Below are 13,453 nucleotides of genomic sequence, written 5' to 3' on the forward strand. Positions count from 1 at the left end.
ATAAGATGGCAAGTTTAGAAATGAAACAACAATTTCATTGCTGCGAACTTCCTTGGCAGTCACCCGAGTGTTTTCGATTTTGAAGCCATCTAATAACCTTGTCTTGCCCTTTCCCTCCTGCATGGTGATCTCGTAAGTGTTCATACTTTTGACCCTGCATGCCAGTACATCCCACACTTTTCCTTGATTTCCCGCAACAGTTCCATCATGGTAATTTAATCCTCACCGACGGGCTCTACAATCAATGTCAGCTCCTTTTTATAGCCACAATCACCCTCACTTTCTCCCTGTCTCTCTTTATCTCTCCTACCATTCGCCATGCTTGCTTTATCAATAGGCCTAATTACGGAATTGGTCTCCTGGGTTATTCCTTTCTCGCTGGCTTCAATATTTCCAGAATCATTCTCCCGTTCTACATGTGCCAAACTGTCCTTAACTTCCATGTTTTCCTTCACAAGTTCTTCCCCCCAATCACTAGAAGCATAATCAATCTCGGGTTCTGCATTAATCAAAGTGGCCTTACCTTCTATTTTGTCATTTATCAAATTATCCATCCAATCACAGAAAGTATGAAACAATCCCCCAAACAGCCAGGCTGCAGGGGAAATGAATCACACATAAAACTATCACAAACGCACCTTATGCCTCACAAGCACACGCGGTCCCAACAAACACTCGACTGCTCTCTGCTCTCTGCTCACTTCCTGCTTGCACACCTGAACGGGATCAGACGAGATCAGGCGTGTTCAGGGTGGTATGGCCGTAAGCCATCAACTCGACCCACAATACCTTATTTATACATGTGAATCTCCACCATCATCAATAGCATGGTTGCTTTGTGACCATCCAAACTTGTTTTTTATTGTTATATAATGTTAAGGAAAAGACACTCAAGGTGCAATTTTCTCATAATATAGCAAGAAAAAAATCACTACAATAATTTAATAATGTCCTTCAGTAATAATGTCAGGGTTTCATATACTGTTTCTTCCTTCATGGTGAGTAATTTCTCCCTGCTCTTTCACCCTGCTCTCCAAATATGACATTTTTAGGGTGATATGTTAATTTGACATGAATATAGTAGTGTTTCGAATATCAAATGTCATTTGAATGTTCAATCTCATCCTCCACCTATGATGATCTCCGACTGAATATCCTTTCTTGCTTTGATTGCCAGTCTTTCCTGCTCATTCAAAAATGTGTCTCCTCTGAAGCAGGAGCAACACCAAGCTCTGATGGCAATACAGAGAATCATAACCATAACCAACACTTTCCTTTTATTTTGTGTCCATTGAAACTCATCTTTTGTTGTTGTTTATCTTAAATGAAAAGAATCTGAAGGTGCAATTTTATCATATTATTGCAAGAAACAAAATCATGACAATTTCCATCAGTAAGACTGTGAGGGTTTCATATACTGTTTCTTCCTTGATGGTGAGTAAACTCCCCGCTCTTTCATCCTTCTCTCCAAATAGGACATTTTGAGAGTGATAGGTTACTAGTGCATGAATAAAGTAGTGTTTCGACTATCAAAAGTCATTTAAATGTTCACTCTTTTCCTTCAGTGATGATGTGTGTGTGTTCCATAGCCTGGTTTTCTTTGATGCTGAGTCTTTCGTGCTCTTTCAAAGGTGCTTCTCCTTTAAAGCAGCAGCAACAGTCCCCTCTGCTGGTTGCAAAGAAAATTGTTAAAAGCTTACAGCACCTGGTATTCCCAGGCGGTCTCCCATCCAAGTACTAACCAGGCCCGACCCTGCTTAGCTTCCGAGATCGGACGAGATCGGGCGTGTTCAGGGTGGTATGGCCGTAAGCGATTAACTCAACCCACAATACCTTATTTATACATGTGAATCGCCACCATCATCAATAGCATGGTTGCTTTGTGACCATCCAAACTTGTTTTTTATTGTTATATAATGTTAAGGAAAAGACACTCAAGGTGCAATTTTCTCATAATATAGCAAGAAAAAAATCACTACAATAATTTAATAATGTCCTTCAGTAATAATGTCAGGGTTTCATATACTGTTTCTTCCTTCATGGTGAGTAATTTCTCCCTGCTCTTTCACCCTTCTCTCCAAATATGACATTTTTAGGGTGATATGTTAATTTGACATGAATATAGTAGTGTTTCGAATATCAAATGTCATTTGAATGTTCAATCTCATCCTCCACCTATGATGATCTCCGACTGAATATCCTTTCTTGCTTTGATTGCCAGTCTTTCCTGCTCATTCAAAAATGTGTCTCCTCTGAAGCAGGAGCAACACCAAGCTCTGATGGCAATACAGAGAATCATAACCATAACCAACACTTTCCTTTTATTTTGTGTCCATTGAAACTCATCTTTTGTTGTTGTTTATGTTAAATGAAAAGAATCTGAAGGTGCAATTTTATCATATTATTGCAAGAAACAAAATCATGACAATTTCCATCAGTAAGACTGTGAGGGTTTCATATACTGTTTCTTCCTTGATGGTGAGTAAACTCCCCGCTCTTTCATCCTTCTCTCCAAATAGGACATTTTGAGAGTGATAGGTTACTAGTGCATGAATAAAGTAGTGTTTCGACTATCAAAAGTCATTTAAATGTTCACTCTTTTCCTTCAGTGATGATGTGTGTGTGTTCCATAGCCTGGTTTTCTTTGATGCTGAGTCTTTCGTGCTCTTTCAAAGGTGCTTCTCCTTTAAAGCAGCAGCAACAGTCCCCTCTGCTGGTTGCAAAGAAAATTGTTAAAAGCTTACAGCACCTGGTATTCCCAGGCGGTCTCCCATCCAAGTACTAACCAGGCCCGACCCTGCTTAGCTTCCGAGATCGGACGAGATCGGGCGTGTTCAGGGTGGTATGGCCGTAAGCGATTAACTCGACCCACAATACCTTATTTATACATGTGAATCGCCACCATCATCAATAGCATGGTTGCTTTGTGACCATCCAAACTTGTTTTTTATTGTTATATAATGTTAAGGAAAAGACACTCAAGGTGCAATTTTCTCATAATATAGCAAGAAAAAAATCACTACAATAATTTAATAATGTCCTTCAGTAATAATGTCAGGGTTGCACATACTGTTTCTTCCTTCATGGTGAGTAATTTCTCCCTGCTCTTTCACCCTGCTCTCCAAATATGACATTTTTAGGGTGATATGTTAATTTGACATGAATATAGTAGTGTTTCGAATATCAAATGTCATTTGAATGTTCAATCTCATCCTCCACCTATGATGATCTCCGACTGAATATCCTTTCTTGCTTTGATTGCCAGTCTTTCCTGCTCATTCAAAAATGTGTCTCCTCTGAAGCAGGAGCAACACCAAGCTCTGATGGCAATACAGAGAATCATAACCATAACCAACACTTTCCTTTTATTTTGTGTCCATTGAAACTCATCTTTTGTTGTTGTTTATCTTAAATGAAAAGAATCTGAAGGTGCAATTTTATCATATTATTGCAAGAAACAAAATCATGACAATTTCCATCAGTAAGACTGTGAGGGTTTCATATACTGTTTCTTCCTTGATGGTGAGTAAACTCCCCGCTCTTTCATCCTTCTCTCCAAATAGGACATTTTGAGAGTGATAGGTTACTAGTGCATGAATAAAGTAGTGTTTCGACTATCAAAAGTCATTTAAATGTTCACTCTTTTCCTTCAGTGATGATGTGTGTGTGTTCCATAGCCTGGTTTTCTTTGATGCTGAGTCTTTCGTGCTCTTTCAAAGGTGCTTCTCCTTTAAAGCAGCAGCAACAGTCCCCTCTGCTGGTTGCAAAGAAAATTGTTAAAAGCTTACAGCACCTGGTATTCCCAGGCGGTCTCCCATCCAAGTACTAACCAGGCCCGACCCTGCTTAGCTTCCGAGATCGGACGAGATCGGGCGTGTTCAGGGTGGTATGGCCGTAAGCGATTAACTCGACCCACAATACCTTATTTATACATGTGAATCGCCACCATCATCAATAGCATTGTTGCTTTGTGACCATCCAAACTTGTTTTTTATTGTTATATAATGTTAAGGAAAAGACACTCAAGGTGCAATTTTCTCATAATATAGCAAGAAAAAAATCACTACAATAATTTAATAATGTCCTTCAGTAATAATGTCAGGGTTTCATATACTGTTTCTTCCTTCATGGTGAGTAATTTCTCCCTGCTCTTTCACCCTGCTCTCCAAATATGACATTTTTAGGGTGATATGTTAATTTGACATGAATATAGTAGTGTTTCGAATATCAAATGTCATTTGAATGTTCAATCTCATCCTCCACCTATGATGATCTCCGACTGAATATCCTTTCTTGCTTTGATTGCCAGTCTTTCCTGCTCATTCAAAAATGTGTCTCCTCTGAAGCAGGAGCAACACCAAGCTCTGATGGCAATACAGAGAATCATAACCATAACCAACACTTTCCTTTTATTTTGTGTCCATTGAAACTCATCTTTTGTTGTTGTTTATCTTAAATGAAAAGAATCTGAAGGTGCAATTTTATCATATTATTGCAAGAAACAAAATCATGACAATTTCCATCAGTAAGACTGTGAGGGTTTCATATACTGTTTCTTCCTTGATGGTGAGTAAACTCCCCGCTCTTTCATCATTCTCTCCAAATAGGACATTTTGAGAGTGATAGGTTACTAGTGCATGAATAAAGTAGTTTTTCGACTATCAAAAGTCATTTAAATGTTCACTCTTTTCCTTCAGTGATGATGTGTGTGTGTTCCATAGCCTGGTTTTCTTTGATGCTGAGTCTTTCGTGCTCTTTCAAAGGTGCTTCTCCTTTAAAGCAGCAGCAACAGTCCCCTCTGCTGGTTGCAAAGAAAATTGTTAAAAGCTTACAGCACCTGGTATTCCCAGGCGGTCTCCCATCCAAGTACTAACCAGGCCCGACCCTGCTTAGCTTCCGAGATCGGACGAGATCGGGCGTGTTCAGGGTGGTATGGCCGTAAGCGATTAACTTGACCCACAATACCTTATTTATACATGTGAATCGCCACCATCATCAATAGCATGGTTGCTTTGTGACCATCCAAACTTGTTTTTTATTGTTATATAATGTTAAGGAAAAGACACTCAAGGTGCAATTTTCTCATAATATAGCAAGAAAAAAATCACTACAATAATTTAATAATGTCCTTCAGTAATAATGTCAGGGTTGCACATACTGTTTCTTCCTTCATGGTGAGTAATTTCTCCCTGCTCTTTCACCCTGCTCTCCAAATATGACATTTTTAGGGTGATATGTTAATTTGACATGAATATAGTAGTGTTTCGAATATCAAATGTCATTTGAATGTTCAATCTCATCCTCCACCTATGATGATCTCCGACTGAATATCCTTTCTTGCTTTGATTGCCAGTCTTTCCTGCTCATTCAAAAATGTGTCTCCTCTGAAGCAGGAGCAACACCAAGCTCTGATGGCAATACAGAGAATCATAACCATAACCAACACTTTCCTTTTATTTTGTGTCCATTGAAACTCATCTTTTGTTGTTGTTTATCTTAAATGAAAAGAATCTGAAGGTGCAATTTTATCATATTATTGCAAGAAACAAAATCATGACAATTTCCATCAGTAAGACTGTGAGGGTTTCATATACTGTTTCTTCCTTGATGGTGAGTAAACTCCCCGCTCTTTCATCCTTCTCTCCAAATAGAACATTTTGAGAGTGATAGGTTACTAGTTTATGAATAAAGTAGTGTTTCGACTATCAAAAGTCATTTAAATGTTCACTCTTTTCCTTCAGTGATGATGTGTGTGTGTTCCATAGCCTGGTTTTCTTTGATGCTGAGTCTTTCGTGCTCTTTCAAAGGTGCTTCTCCTTTAAAGCAGCAGCAACAGTCCCCTCTGCTGGTTGCAAAGAAAATTGTTAAAAGCTTACAGCACCTGGTATTCCCAGGCGGTCTCCCATCCAAGTACTAACCAGGCCCGACCCTGCTTAGCTTCCGAGATCGGACGAGATCGGGCGTGTTCAGGGTGGTATGGCCGTAAGCGATTAACTCGACCCACAATACCTTATTTATACATGTGAATCGCCACCATCATCAATAGCATGGTTGCTTTGTGACCATCCAAACTTGTTTTTTATTGTTATATAATGTTAAGGAAAAGACACTCAAGGTGCAATTTTCTCATAATATAGCAAGAAAAAAATCACTACAATAATTTAATAATGTCCTTCAGTAATAATGTCAGGGTTTCATATACTGTTTCTTCCTTCATGGTGAGTAATTTCTCCCTGCTCTTTCACCCTTCTCTCCAAATATGACATTTTTAGGGTGATATGTTAATTTGACATGAATATAGTAGTGTTTCGAATATCAAATGTCATTTGAATGTTCAATCTCATCCTCCACCTATGATGATCTCCGACTGAATATCCTTTCTTGCTTTGATTGCCAGTCTTTCCTGCTCATTCAAAAATGTGTCTCCTCTGAAGCAGGAGCAACACCAAGCTCTGATGGCAATACAGAGAATCATAACCATAACCAACACTTTCCTTTTATTTTGTGTCCATTGAAACTCATCTTTTGTTGTTGTTTATGTTAAATGAAAAGAATCTGAAGGTGCAATTTTATCATATTATTGCAAGAAACAAAATCATGACAATTTCCATCAGTAAGACTGTGAGGGTTTCATATACTGTTTCTTCCTTGATGGTGAGTAAACTCCCCGCTCTTTCATCCTTCTCTCCAAATAGGACATTTTGAGAGTGATAGGTTACTAGTGCATGAATAAAGTAGTGTTTCGACTATCAAAAGTCATTTAAATGTTCACTCTTTTCCTTCAGTGATGATGTGTGTGTGTTCCATAGCCTGGTTTTCTTTGATGCTGAGTCTTTCGTGCTCTTTCAAAGGTGCTTCTCCTTTAAAGCAGCAGCAACAGTCCCCTCTGCTGGTTGCAAAGAAAATTGTTAAAAGCTTACAGCACCTGGTATTCCCAGGCGGTCTCCCATCCAAGTACTAACCAGGCCCGACCCTGCTTAGCTTCTGAGATCGGACGAGATCGGGCGTGTTTTTTTTTTTTTTTTTTTTTTTATTATCAAAAATACCAATTTATATATACAAACGACATTCATCTGTAAATATTTACACAAAACAATGACATACACACAGGAATCACATTCATGTTAAGGGATAACAAAACTCAAAAAATGATAAAAAAGAAAGAAAAATAAATCACTTAATAATAACACGTGCGCCTGATAAACATAGCGGCACACTCAGAAATTAAATGCTAGTTTCCCTTCCGATGTTACAGATATAAAGCCACACCCGTCAATAAAACATTCAGCAAAGTCCTCAGCACCATATTTAAAGATCAAACCCACATTTCTCCTGACAACCGATTCAAACAAATCCCACACATGCACTTTTTTCCTCTCAAAATGAGCAAGATTCCTTCTTGACATAATAGCATACCTTACATGGCTTAACACAAAATTAAACAAACGAACATTCACATCTTTCCTTTTCCCATTTACTCCAAACAGCAACATTTTGTTCCATTCATATGCCTTTACAAAACCCATTTCCCAGTTTTTAAACAGCATCTCTTTTAACTTCAAAACAAACCTACGTAGACATTCACCTTGGATATATATATGTAACAAGTCTTCTGGCTCAGTTTCACACACGTCACATTCTCTTTTGTTCTCTTTGTTAATCTGATGCAGCACCGTGTTTACATAGATCCTGTTGTGTCTCGTCATGAAGTCATTGTTTTCACATTCTATTGCATTATATTTGATTTGGAGGTTTTCCCATATCAACTGTACATTCATACCTGGCAGAACCCTCTCCCACATTTGTTCTGATGCCGGTCTTTTCAACAGTTTCGCTATCAGTTCTAAATATATGTTTTTTGCTTTTAATTCTTTAAACTCTTTATTTGCGTCATTTTTAACAAACACTAGTTTAGGTAAAGGTCCATCCCCTGTCCTCACACACTCTCTCTCAATCAAATACCTCCAGTCTACAGGCATACTCCCCTTAATTATATCATACATTTTTACAATCATATCTCTCCTAGCATCCTCATCCCATTCTCTTACGCAGTCTACCATTGCCTGCCCAGGCAGAAACCCAGGCACAAACTCATAGACCATGTCCTTTACTTGCCTAATTCCTGCATCCATGAAAACCTTATTGTATAGCATTTTGTTGTTATGCTGTATTATAGGATTGAGAAAAACGGGTTTATTCATTACTTCGGTTACATTACTACAGTTGTATGATATGTTGGGTAGGAATTCTCCCCACGCTCTGAACACCTCTTGGTAGAAAGAAGGCACTTTTTCATACATTGGTTCTTTCAAAACCATAAGCAGACTATTCTCTCCACATCTACCAGCCATCTGAACATACATTTTAAAGAATTGTTTCCACCCATAGTCATTCACATCATGGAGATACTTCTTCACTGTTTTAACCCTCAGTGCTTTACGTTTTGTGTCAATGTCCACCAGTTTTAGCCCTCCCTCACTGTACCCTGCTATCAACGTTTTGTGGGATATCCTCGCACCCTTCCCATCCCACAAGAAGTTTGAAGTCAGCTGATTTAATTCAGATAGAACCCATACCGGAAGATCTAGTGCGCCCAAAACATACACACATTTGGATAATAATAAGGAATTAACAACTATTACCTTACCTTTTAATTTCAATTTCCTCTGCTTCCATGCATTTAAAGTGTGTTTTATCTTATTTATCACTCTTGCCCAAGTGATATCTCTTGCTTCCTTTTCGTTTGGACCTATGTTTACTCCTAAAACTTTGATGCAGTCCACCACTCTAAATGCAATCATACTGTCAACCCTATCCCCCTCCTGACCTATACACATTAGTTCCGATTTTTCTATATTCACTTTAGCCCCCGCTGCCCTCCCATATGTTCCCATGTGTTTCATAATTATATTGATGCTGTCCATATTTTCTACTGTTATTGTCATGTCATCCGCATATTGTTGAATTATATTAATTTTCTCACCTGGTATTTGTATTCCTTTTATATTACTATCTTTTTTTATAAGGACAGCAAAGGGTTCGATAGACATGCTATACAACAGTGCTGATAAAGGACAGCCCTGTCTCACTGACCTCTCCAAAGCAAAGGTGTCTGTCATCAGACCATTACATTTGACCCTACTCTTAGCTTCCTTATACAGCAGCCTGATCCAACTCACTATTCTATCCCCAAACCCAAATTCTTTCATAGTCCGAAACAAGAACTCATGCTCCACTCTATCAAAAGCCTTATTCAAATCTACACTCAACACAATCCCAGACTGTTCTTTCATATGCCTAACAACGTCCCTCACTGTCCCTATTATATCTGCTATGTCTCTCCCTTCGACACTATATGCCTGTGTCGGTGATATTATTCCTCCCATTACCTTCTTAATCCTATACGCTAAAACCCTTGTTAATATCTTATAGTCACTATTCAATAAACTAATTGGCCTATAATTCCCTAACTCCAACCTACTCCCCCTATTTTTAAATAATATTGTGATTACCCCAGTAGCCATGGATTCTGGAACCAGTTGTCCCTCTTCCATGCTTTGATATATCATTAGCAGTATGGGTGCCAGCACATCAGCAAACTCTTTGTAGAATTCACTGCTCAGGCCATCTGAACCAGGGCTTCTTTTTTTTTTTGCATTTTTAATTGCCATTTGTATTTCTTCTACTGTAATCTCTCTGTCACACATGTCTTGCTCGTCTGCTGATATCCTTGCATCCACACCACTCAAGACCTCATCAATACATACTTTTTCTGTATTCCCTTTTTTATACAAGTTTTTATAGAAGCCTTCCACTGTATTCAAGATGCTAACCAAATCATTTACCTTCTCCCCATTTTCATTCTGTAGTTCGTTTATATAATTATTTTCCTGCTTATTTTTTTCCAGGTTTAGAAAGTACGCTGTGCACCTTTCCCCCTCTACAGCATACTGTACTCTACTCCTTACTATCGCCCCATCACATTTATTTTTCTCACAATCTTTTAGTTGCCTTCTCATCTTCAGATAATTTTGTATATTATAATTTCCATCTTTGTCTGCTTTCCCTGCTTCTTCGTTTAATTTATTTTGTATCTCTTTCTCTACCTGATCCATTCTGAAGTTCTTTTGCTTGGAATAGTATATGCTTTTCTTTTTAACTTTTTCTTTCATATTTTCCCACCAAATACAAATATTATCTTTGTTTAATCTGTTCTCTATTTCTTCTTTGATACATTTTGCTATCATCTCTTTATATGAATCCTCTCTTAATAAGCTGTTGTTTAGGCACCACATTCCTCCACCTACATTCTTTATACATACGTCCTTTAACCTCAGCGACAGGATTGCATGATCACTAAGAGTGGTAAAATTATATTTCACCTCTTTTATTTGGCTGACAATGTTTTCCTTAACTAGGACGAGGTCTATTCTACTCTGTCTAAGGGTCCCCATAACCACCTGCCTCCGCGAAAACACTTTTCGTTCTGCATTTTCCTCCCTCCATACGTCCACCATTTTGTGTTCTGCCATCATGTTTTTCAAAAAGTTCCTTGACCCATCATACCTGTATTTTACATTATTTGAATAATCTAGTCTTGATAATTTTACATTATAGTCACCAACCATCATACAATCTCCCGTGCACAGAACCTCCAAGTCCTCAAAAAAACCCTTTCTCAGTTCCTCCACGTTTGGTGCATAGATATTGATTAATTTGTATGTGTTTTTATTGTGGACAAATTCTATCGCTATCACACGTCCATTCCCTCCACAAAAGGTTTGCTTGACACCACTAACAGACCTCTCTCTGACAAGGATTGCCACTCCACATGCCTTCGCACTCCCATTGTCTATAAATATGGGCCCTTTCCAAATTTTTCCAAGGGTTTCCACAAGTTCATTATCCCAATGCGTTTCTTGAAGGCACAGTATGTCAGATTTACAGAGTTCAATCGTTCTTTCTATTTTGATCATGTTCCTCAGGCCGTTTGCATTTAAGGATGTTATTATGACCATAGTAATGGTGAAAAGAAAAACACAGCTTTCCAGAGATGCTCGATTGTTCATACCTTCCGCTCTTTTGGCTCCCTTTTGTCCCTCTTTTTGCTCATTCTCTTCCTGCTGGCTTTCACCGCCTCGTAGTCCATCGACTCTCCTTCTCCCGATGTTCTTGTCTCCACCACCTCCATGCTCGAATCATCTGGCTCCTTAGGTGAAGCAGCCGCAGCAGCAGCAGCAGCCGCAGCCGCAGCAGCAGCAGCAGCAGCAGCAGCAGCAGCCCCGCCGTCCCTTGGAGCCTCACTGCAATCCGGGGCCTCCACCTCTCCTGGTCGGTCGCCTCTTCGTTCACTCGCCCAGGCTGAGGGAGTTTTGGGCGCTTTGCTAGCACCTTCCTCCATACTTTGCCCGGATGCTCCTCCCGTCATGCAACCCGTCTCACCGGACACTCCATCCGCACTGCTGCCGATGGTGGATGGGGTAATTTCACCCCCGCTGGCAGCTCCGGTGTCCTCGTCCTGCTGTCGTTGCTCCTCCTCGGACCAGGAAACGCGCTCGTCGCCGCCGGCTGGCTCCGCGTCCACCGTCCTCTCCTCTCCGCGCTTCCCCCCCTGCAAGTCACACTCCCTAGCATAGTGTCCCTGGCGCTTGCATTTATAACAGGTGAAGTCTGGGCATTCTCTCAAAATATGTCCTGGCTGGATGCACAGCCTGCAGACCTTCACCTGCCTGTCATGAATTACACGGAAGTACTCCCCTCCGTCTAGTGTCTCGAACTTTGCTGAGTAGGGCAGCGACTGTACAAGTTCAGTAAATTGTACTTTACAGAACCTTGTCCCGTCCACCACGTCTGTCCCAGGCCATTTCCTTCTTTTGATGGGCGAAATCGCCCTCACGCCCCACGTTGAGAGTTTCTGCCTAATTTCAGCATCAGTGATATAAGATGGCAAGTTTAGAAATGAAACAACAATTTCATTGCTGCGAACTTCCTTGGCAGTCACCCGAGTGTTTTCGATTTTGAAGCCATCTAATAACCTTGTCTTGCCCTTTCCCTCCTACTTGGTGATCTCGTAAGTGTTCATACTTTTGACCCTGCATGCCAGAACAATCCCACACTTTTCCTTGATTTCCCGCAACAGTTCCATCATGGTAATGTAATCCTCACCGACGGGCTCTACAATCAATGTCAGCTCCTTTTTATAGCCACAATCACCCTCACTTTCTCCCTGTCTCTCTTTATCTCTCCTACCATTCGCCATGCTTGCTTTATCAATAGGCCTAATTACGGAATTGATCTCCTGGGTTATTCCTTTCTCGCTGGCTTCAATATTTCCAGAATCATTCTCCCGTTCTACATGTGCCAAACTGTCCTTAACTTCCATGTTTTCCTTCACAAGTTCTTCCCCCCAATCACTAGAAGCATAATCAATCTCGGGTTCTGCATTAATCAAAGTGGCCTTACCTTCTATTTTGTCATTTATCAAATTATCCATCCAATCACAGAAAGTATGAAACAATCCCCCAAACAGCCAGGCTGCAGGGGAAATGAATCACACATAAAACTATCACAAATGCACCTTATGCCTCACAAGCACACGCGGTCCCAACAAACACTCGACTGCTCTCTGCTCTCTGCTCACTTCCTGCTTGCACACCTGAACGGGATCAGACGAGATCGGGCGTGTTCAGGGTGGTATGGCCGTAAGCGATTAACTCGACCCACAATACCTTATTTATACATGTGAATCACCACCATCATCAATAGTATGGTTGCTTTGTGACCATCCAAACTTGTTTTTTATTGTTATATAATGTTAAGGAAAAGACACTCAAGGTGCAATTTTCTCATAATATAGCAAGAAAAAAATCACTACAATAATTTAATAATGTCCTTCAGTAATAATGTCAGGGTTTCATATACTGTTTCTTCCTTCATGGTGAGTAATTTCTCCCTGCTCTTTCACCCTTCTCTCCAAATATGACATTTTTAGGGTGATATGTTAATTTGACATGAATATAGTAGTGTTTCGAATATCAAATGTCATTTGAATGTTCAATCTCATCCTCCACCTATGATGATCTCCAGGCTGAATATCCTTTCTTGCTTTGATTGCCAGTCTTTCCTGCTCATTCAAAAATGTGTCTCCTCTGAAGCAGGAGCAACACCAAGCTCTGATGGCAATACAGAGAATCATAACCATAACCAACACTTTCCTTTTATTTTGTGTCCATTGAAACTCATCTTTTGTTGTTGTTTATGTTAAATGAAAAGAATCTGAAGGTGCAATTTTATCATATTATTGCAAGAAACAAAATCATGACAATTTCCATCAGTAAGACTGTGAGGGTTTCATATACTGTTTCTTCCTTGATGGTGAGTAAACTCCCCGCTCTTTCATCCTTCTCTCCAAATAGGACATTTTGAGAGTGATAGGTTACTAGTGCATGAATAA

General features: G+C 39.7%; 5 non-coding genes across 5 annotated transcripts; all 5 read right to left on the reverse strand.

Annotated features, from left to right (window-relative positions):
- Positions 1 to 1,693: 1,693 nt before the first annotated feature.
- Positions 1,694 to 1,812, reverse strand: LOC133957632 (5S ribosomal RNA). The gene has a single exon (XR_009921413.1). It is a non-coding gene; the product is annotated as a 5S ribosomal RNA (ribosomal RNA).
- A 925-nt stretch (positions 1,813 to 2,737) lies between these two features.
- On the reverse strand, positions 2,738 to 2,856 carry LOC133957633 (5S ribosomal RNA). Its single transcript, XR_009921414.1, has one exon. It is a non-coding gene; the product is annotated as a 5S ribosomal RNA (ribosomal RNA).
- Positions 2,857 to 3,781: 925 nt separating this feature from the next.
- Positions 3,782 to 3,900, reverse strand: LOC133957634 (5S ribosomal RNA). Its single transcript, XR_009921415.1, has one exon. It is a non-coding gene; the product is annotated as a 5S ribosomal RNA (ribosomal RNA).
- A 925-nt stretch (positions 3,901 to 4,825) lies between these two features.
- On the reverse strand, positions 4,826 to 4,944 carry LOC133957635 (5S ribosomal RNA). The gene has a single exon (XR_009921416.1). It is a non-coding gene; the product is annotated as a 5S ribosomal RNA (ribosomal RNA).
- A 925-nt stretch (positions 4,945 to 5,869) lies between these two features.
- Positions 5,870 to 5,988, reverse strand: LOC133957636 (5S ribosomal RNA). Its single transcript, XR_009921417.1, has one exon. It is a non-coding gene; the product is annotated as a 5S ribosomal RNA (ribosomal RNA).
- Positions 5,989 to 13,453: the final 7,465 nt, after the last annotated feature.

Source organism: Platichthys flesus, chromosome 7 (assembly GCF_949316205.1).
Source record: "Platichthys flesus chromosome 7, fPlaFle2.1, whole genome shotgun sequence".
In the NCBI taxonomy this organism is placed as follows: Eukaryota; Metazoa; Chordata; class Actinopteri; order Pleuronectiformes; family Pleuronectidae; genus Platichthys; species Platichthys flesus.